Genomic DNA, 7,883 nt, shown 5'->3' on the forward strand with positions numbered 1-7,883 from the left:
TCTTTTTCTGTTTAATTAGATGACGCTGATAATGTTATTTGTAGTGAAAGTACAATCCAGACCAATAGTTTCCGAGACAGTTACGAAAATAGCGTTTGTAGTGTACATTTGTCTTTTGGACAACTATAACCGGTCGCTATAAGGCTTGGTGGTGCTGTCATTGCGAGTTCCTGGAAGCCCCCCCCCCCCCCCCCCCCCACCCTCTCCCTAACAATTTCGATAGACACTTAATTGTTCGGACTATACATAAACACAACAACATGACAGCATTGCATGGGGCGGTGGGGGAAGGGGAAGTATTTCGTGTTGAATTTTGGAAATCGTCCTTACATTTTTGGCCAGGATTGTATGTAATAAACAATTCAATTTAATTTTAATCAACAATGATTTAGTTAATCATATACAGGCAAAAACTAACGAAAGAAGAGTCCTACGTTTCGACGAAATCTTGGCGCCATTGTCAAGGGCAACTAAAATTAAATATGCGATTGCAAGAGTAACTGAGAGTTCATAGTCACTAATTTGCATAAGTTAGACAAAGACCTTAGCGCAAATTGAGTCTGATTGCACATTTAAACATGGCCGTAACTGTTTAAAGGGAGAGTTTCACGGTTCGGCGCATGTGCGAGCGATAACGTAAGCGCTGTCAAGCCAATTGTTTTTGGACCAATTAGAAACGAGTACACAACACCGGCGGGATACGGCGGGCAAGTCTTATAACTTGCTGGCATAAAAATAAAACTGACCGGCCAGTGTTTCGGTCACGTTTAAGAAAGAAACAAAAAGGCTGTCCGTGTAAAACACATGGGGATTTTTGCAGCGCCACTTCGTGAATGTCCCATGAAATTCAAGAAATGCCAGAACTTATGCGAACTTATACGGTTTGATTTTAGTACAATGTCGATATCGACCTTTTTTTATTACGCGCGGTTCGAAAAGCCGAGAAGCTCCCTCAAACTTACGTACTTAAATCCAGTATTTCATCAGCATTCAGTGATAAACTTACTACAGTGTGTACGCTCGATAGCCTGATTTTATTAGACCAGCGAGAAGGCGAAGAACGAGAAATCCGCAAGCTTCAAGAAGCGATGCGACCGTTTAGTAACAACAACACTGAGCGTCCTTCCGAGTTGCTGGAATGCATTTGAGAAAACTCTGCCATTGTAAATGGCAAACGCAGTTTGCCGTTCACAATGACCATAATTTTATAGATAAATGAATACCTTACAATAGATTTTGTAGTTTGCCGCAAATCTTTTGGATTTTTTTTTTCTACTGCCCGCTATTCGAGCCCGCTAATAGACGACCACAACTAACTCGCACATTTGATCTCATATTTATTCGCTTCGCGTCTTAGTGTTGTATAATTGTTTCCATCCATAGCAAAACACTGATGTTTGATGCTGTTTGTCCGTCGAATTCTCCGTTTTTGACAGTTGACTTCCATATGAACAAACAGTACGATTGAAATCTAGAAAATCCTCGCGAGTTCATCTAAAGCCAGTTGGTGACCTTTGCCATTTCCAGCGAAAGCAGATGTGCCGCGAAATCGTTGTCTATTTACCAATTTTCCACGTTTGGTGGACGTATCTTGTTAACCACACAGGATTTCTACATCCACTCCACTCTGTCCACTTTAACTTCTGTGCTTCCAGAGAGTCCACAGAACGTCCCGTCGCCGGTCGGCCGCGACGTCTCCTTGCCGATCCATCGACAAAAATGTCGTTTTAGGATGCTAAAACACTTTTAACCTTACAAAAATTGAACTTATATTTACAACAGGAAACAAAGATTATAAAAAGTGAAGAACGAAGAGCGGATGATCCAAATTCGGGCGCGATTTCAACAGATTGTTCCACCACAAGCTCGCATTGAATTTAGTGTCGACCCGTACAATTTATTTTTGAGCCGGTCTGCTCGCGCATGCGCTTGACCGTGAACATCGGCCTTTAATGAGTAACATCTCATTAATGAGACAATCAAACTTGTCCTGGCATTTTTTCTGGAATTCTGCCTGCGTGTCTATTGTCATAGGGTTTGCGCACTGACGAGGTCTTGCTTCTATGTCCATCAACGCGTGCGAACAGATGGCCACGGGTGTATCCGACATAACCAGCATCGCACTGGTCACACTTGAAGTTATACACAACGCATTGTTGATCAATGAGCTGAGGCTTAGGCTCGCTTGTCGGAAACTCCTGGGCAATCTTGCGGCTCGTAAACACTGGTAAGACAATAGTCTGGAGCTTCACACTGAGATCTTTTAACTGTGTCTTCACGATATTAGCAGACTCCTGGTCTGCAAAGTGGAATGATGAAATGATGGAATGCTCCCCTTCCTTGGTATTCAACTTCTAAACCGGACGCTCCGTATTGAAACTAAAGTGTTCGTGAAGCCAACAATCAGTGGTCTGCTTCTCCATTACCACAGTCATGTTGATAATAGGTACAAGCGCGGCCTATTGACAACCATGCTTGACCGTGCATATTGCTTGTCTTCGTCATGGTCCTACTTCACTGAGGAGTGCAAACGCCTGAAGTCCCTGTTCTCTAAATTGAAGTATCCCAAGCACCTTGTGGACTCCAATGTGACACCCTTCCTAAATCTAAAGGTCGCTAGCCAGTCTCCATTGATATCTAAATCTACGACAGAAAACACTACTCGGGTCGTCATACCCTTTAAAGACCAGGAGTCTCCTAATATCGTGAAGACACAGTTAAAAGATCTCAGTGTGAAGCTCCAGACGATTGTCCAACCAGTGTTTACGAGCCACAAGATTGCCCAGGAGTTCCCAACAAGCGAACCTAAGCCTCAGCTCATTGATTAACAATGCGTTGTGTATAACTTCAAGTGTGACCAGTGCGATGCTGGTTATGTCGGATACACCCGTGGCCATCTGTTCGCACGCGTTGATGGACATAGAAGCAAGACCTCGTCAGTGCGCAAAACCCTATGACAATAGACACGCGGGCATGATTCCAGATGACCTTCGCAATTGTTTTAAGATGTTGAAAAAATGCCAGAACAAGTTTGATTGTCTCATTAATGAGATGTTACTCATTAACAGTTGCAACCATGTTTAAATGTGCAATCAGACTCAATTTGCGCTAAGGTCTTTGTCTAACTTATGCAAATTAGTGACTCTGAACTCTCAGTTACTCTTGCAATCGCATATTTAATTTTAGTTTCCTTGACAATGGCGCCAAGATGTCGCCAAAACGTAGGACTCTTCTTTCGTTAGTTTTTGCCTGTATAAATTTAATTTTACTTTACTTTAACTAACAAACCTATAGGCCCAAAATTTTTTATTGAACTGGAATTTCCAAACGTTGGTCTTTATTGCACTTGGAGGGGCTGGGGATGAGAGAAGATCTGAGAAAACTCTCATGAAAGGAGGAATTTGTTTATGTTAATTCTGGCCCTCCCTAGATTTAAGGTTAGTAGGTAATATTCAAACTTTTTGACCGAGTCACGTGCAAAGACCCGTAAGTTCTCAGTGTTGGAGCAAAAAGCACCAAGACCTATATATCATTTTGAATCTTATAAAATGGAAAAATATGGCAAATTTACATTTATAAAATTATGCAAATCCTATATCATCTATGAGGAACTTAACGGGTGCTCTATGAAATGTCCAATGGTTAAATGATCTTTAGAAGGCGGTGACCTCTATTAAAACCGTGATCACTTATTAAAACCATTAACGTCTTCACATGCGCTTCTTTTATTAGTGGCTATTTTCCAAATTTTGGCTCATCTAAGTTGTTTTTAAAAATTTTGATTCCTTATCTGCCGTTTCATTGTCTGATCGCTTGTTATTTATTTCCGTTTTTTTAATAACGTTGTAAAACGTACATGTCCTGTAAATTGGCGAATGCCTATAATTTCTATTTCTCATAGGCAATAAATTCGAACCATTCTCCAGCCACTAAAAAGAAGCAGTGGAGCAGTTTTAATTTTAATTTTTATTTAAAAATTTGGATGTTATACAATACCTAACACCTACAGCGTTCCTTTCACAGTAAAACAATGACAACAGTCTAGCCATTTTTCATTTCAATATCATTCACTAGTTTTCTATCCAAAAATTCCACCCTTTTAAGGAATATAATAAATGCCATGCGAAATGAGTGGATCTGTTCAGATTTAGTTCCCAGTTTCCTTGGAGATATTAAATTGAGCAAACAATATTTGCCAAACATAACTGAACCTTACTATCGTAAAACGTCAACTCGAACTATTAATAGTGGAACAAATGTAATGTTATGTTTTGAGCCTGGTGACAAGTGATAGGGACTTGAAAGCGATTCCATTCAAAAGTTACGTGATAGGACAATTTGGGTCATATGTTAAATTCAGTATTCTTCATTTTGCGAGTCATTGAAACATTAATCTGAAAGCTTAACAAAGTCCGTTGTCTTGAGGCGCTGTACTTTGAAAAATCACTGTGTATAAACGACAAAATTAACATTGGACGAACAGCGCCTTCCCTTCAATTCATAGAGTCAGTTGTAATCGAGGTTTATTCTACCTTTGAATGTGCAGATGAAAGATCAGATCTAAAAAACTAAGGAAGGAAAGTTGAAAAGAATCGGGCCGATGTCTAACTGCTCTGTAAGGTCATTCTGCAGCAACTACACTGCTAACAGAGTGTTTCTTTCTGGAAAATCTTTTAGCATAAGCGCAGTCGTTCGCGTCTCTGGTATTTAGCGTCGTTGGTTTGTTTACGTCCCCTTGTCTCTAATGGGACGTAAACAAACCAACGGCGCGAAATGCAAGAAACGCGAACGACCACGCACATGCTAAAAGATTTGCCAGAAAGAAACGCTCTGTTAGCAGGGTTGCAGCAACAAACAATACACAGAAAATAGCCCATAAGCAGAACACTTTCGGAAGGAGGATGTACGGTATAACAACATGTATACGGTAAATTTTTCACGGATTTTTCAATGAACAATGAAAACCCTTTCGAAATGCCGTAATCGTTGCAAAGCAATAACGAAAATAACCATTGTTCCAGTTGATGGTGTTAAAGTGAAATTTAGTCTGCGGCTACAATGGCTCCGAGATACATTTCCGGTCACGTTTGATTCTTTCCTGTCACCGTCAAACACGGCGCTAAGGCCGACTCCTCGATGCACCGCTTGACTTTAACGGTGCCTGACTTTCAGAGATCGTGGACTTGACGACTCTAAAAGTAGATGTGGCAAAAATTCACTTCGTGGAAGTGTGTCGCTAATTTACCAAGTCGATAGCAGCTCACATTCACAGATTCACTCGCTTTATCTACCTTTTTAGAGGTTTCTGAATGACCACTTGACATGATCTTTGAAACACACGCAAATCGCAAGTTGACTTGGCTGGGGCATTTTTTCCCATCTCCGGTACACTTAGTATAGGCAAACTGACACTCAACCGCCCCTCTCTCCAGTCATTTATTTATAATCTCCCAGATTCTGGGAGACACGTGACCGGCCCCAACCAGGGTCTCCTCTCTCTCGCTCCCTGGGACGTGAAGAGGAGAGACCCTGGGAACGAGTTTGGAACATGTAGTTGCTGTTGTAACCATAAAACAGATATTGAAACCAATTTTGATATATTAAAATTCTAGCTTGACTACGAGGCTTAAAGGAACAAAAGAAAAGAAATTTTAAAATTAATTATGTGTTCATCCCTTAGCACACAATGAAATGTTTATTTAATACAGGTAGCTCGTCCCACGTACAGCTAATAAGGAAGCCTAGTTGTTTTTTCTTTAAATTATAGCCTTATGTGACAGTATGCGATGAAACCTATATTAACTTTGAAAGAAATGTGATGGTATATTCCCAACCTGGTGAATGAATGAGAATGATGATTATTCTAAAAAGTGACGCAGGCATACTCGGAAAAAAGAAATCCGAGTGCTCCTATCAGGAGTCGAACCTAAGACCTTCCGATTACTAGTTCGGATGCTCTACCACTGAGCTACAGGAGACTCGTGGGAGCTAAGGCCATTAAACTAGGTTCATGGGACAAACATCCTGCATACTGCTAGGATTTGAATGTCGAACGTGAGGTATATGAAAGAAATGTGATGGTATATTTCCAACCTGGTGAATGAATGAGAATGATGATTATTCTAGAAAGTGACGCAGGCATACTCGGAAAAAAGAAATATAAAGAAAAAGAACTATAAATTAGCCTCAGCAACGGCGAAGCTCACAAAATTGGAAATAATTCGCCATCCACTTTTTTTTTGTCATTTTAGACGTTTCATAGGCAGGTATCTGCCGGTAGTTTATGAACCACTGACCATTCTATAACTGCTAGACTTCGCTTCCGAATATTTAAAAAAAAAAATTATTTTAAGCAACTCTCTTTTATTTCTTGGCGCTCAATTATGTTTCTTCTGTCTGTCAGTTTTTAAGCTTACCACGTTTATATTTACATTTCGTTAAATAATAATAAGACACGGTTTTAAAACTGAATTTAGAAAAGGTCATGCGCTATATATCCTTGGAACTGTGACTCGATCATTAAGCTTATCTTTGAGATGCTTGTGAAACCAGGCGGAAATTTTAGTTTAATCCTGGTATTTTCTTTAGAGTGAGTTCTTCTGGGTCAGACATGTACCGTATACTATCATCTAAAGTTTTCAGATTATTTATAAGAGGCTATTATAAAGAAATAAGCTTACTGTATACCCTTATTGGCTGACCCAGTTTGGGGTCCAATCAAAACTGTATCCAGAAGTGCTTCTGGGATATACCACAAAAACAATGTAATTTTTATGTGCACATTATTAACCTAAAAGGCAGATGTTTTATATCCTTTCTAGTCCATCCAGGGTGAAGCCATAACATCATTGTGACCAGTAGAAATTGTTCAGGGGTAAACAATAAAACCTTAGCAAATGTTACTTTTATTATCATTTCTGGGTTATCTAAGGTGATTTGTTCTAGCATTGCTCTATGCTCGATTGCTTCAGGGATGTATAACATCAACGATTTGAGTTTTAGGCACACATTATAAACCTAAGAGGATGTTAAATATCCTTTCTGGTTCAGCCAGGTTGAAGCCCTAGCATCACCGTATGCTTGAGTGCCCGGGGATATATAACACAAACAATATAGTCTTTTAGGTGCATATTATAAACCTAGGCGAATGTTATATATCCTTTCTGGTTCATCGATTTTAGAGTCCTAGCATCACTGTATGCTTGAGTGCTCTGGGATATATAACACAAACAATATAAGCAAATCTTTTATTCCTTGGCGCTCAATTATGTTTCTTCTGTTTGTCGGTTTTTAAGCTTACCACCTTTATATTTACATTTCGTTAAATAATAAAAAAATTAAAAAGAAAATATAATAATGAGGTTGCCATCACATTGTCTCTTGGAACTAGAATTTTTTTTACACAGTTTAACATGATAAGAAAGAGTCCAAATATTATGAACAGCTTTCTGGCTGTTCCGACCAAACGAATAATAACATAACAAATGTCAAATATACCATCACATTTATTTCATATAACAAAAGTCCTTTGCTAAAATTGACTCGGCAATTGAGTTCTGCGATAATAACTTTGAAGCCCCAAAAAGTTTAATTAGTTATGAAAATTCGAGCTAAATAATAATTGAAACTGGTATTAATAGCATGTTTAAGGTGGAAATATAAGTATTGGTGCCCGAAGTGGTGAATAAACAGTGACAGTCTATCGAATATTTGCCACGCTAATATTTCAAATTACGACTGGCGTATAACTTCATTGTTCATGTAACAATTTTTAGTCGTTAAGCTTTCTTCTTTATCGAAACCAGTTCCTTAAATTTTAAAACGTCTGGTTTAGAAATGCCAAAATCTTCACGAGAATATAAATTTATGTGCTGAATGATGTT

General features: G+C 39.1%; 1 pseudogene; it reads left to right on the top strand.

Annotated features, from left to right (window-relative positions):
- Window positions 1–2,471: 2,471 nt before the first annotated feature.
- LOC146450591 (uncharacterized) lies at window positions 2,472–3,125 on the top strand (annotated as a pseudogene).
- Window positions 3,126–7,883: the final 4,758 nt, after the last annotated feature.

Source organism: Pavona decussata, unplaced genomic scaffold (assembly GCF_977016875.1).
Source record: "Pavona decussata unplaced genomic scaffold, jaPavDecu1.1 SCAFFOLD_439, whole genome shotgun sequence".
Lineage (NCBI taxonomy): Eukaryota > Metazoa > Cnidaria > Anthozoa > Scleractinia > Agariciidae > Pavona > Pavona decussata.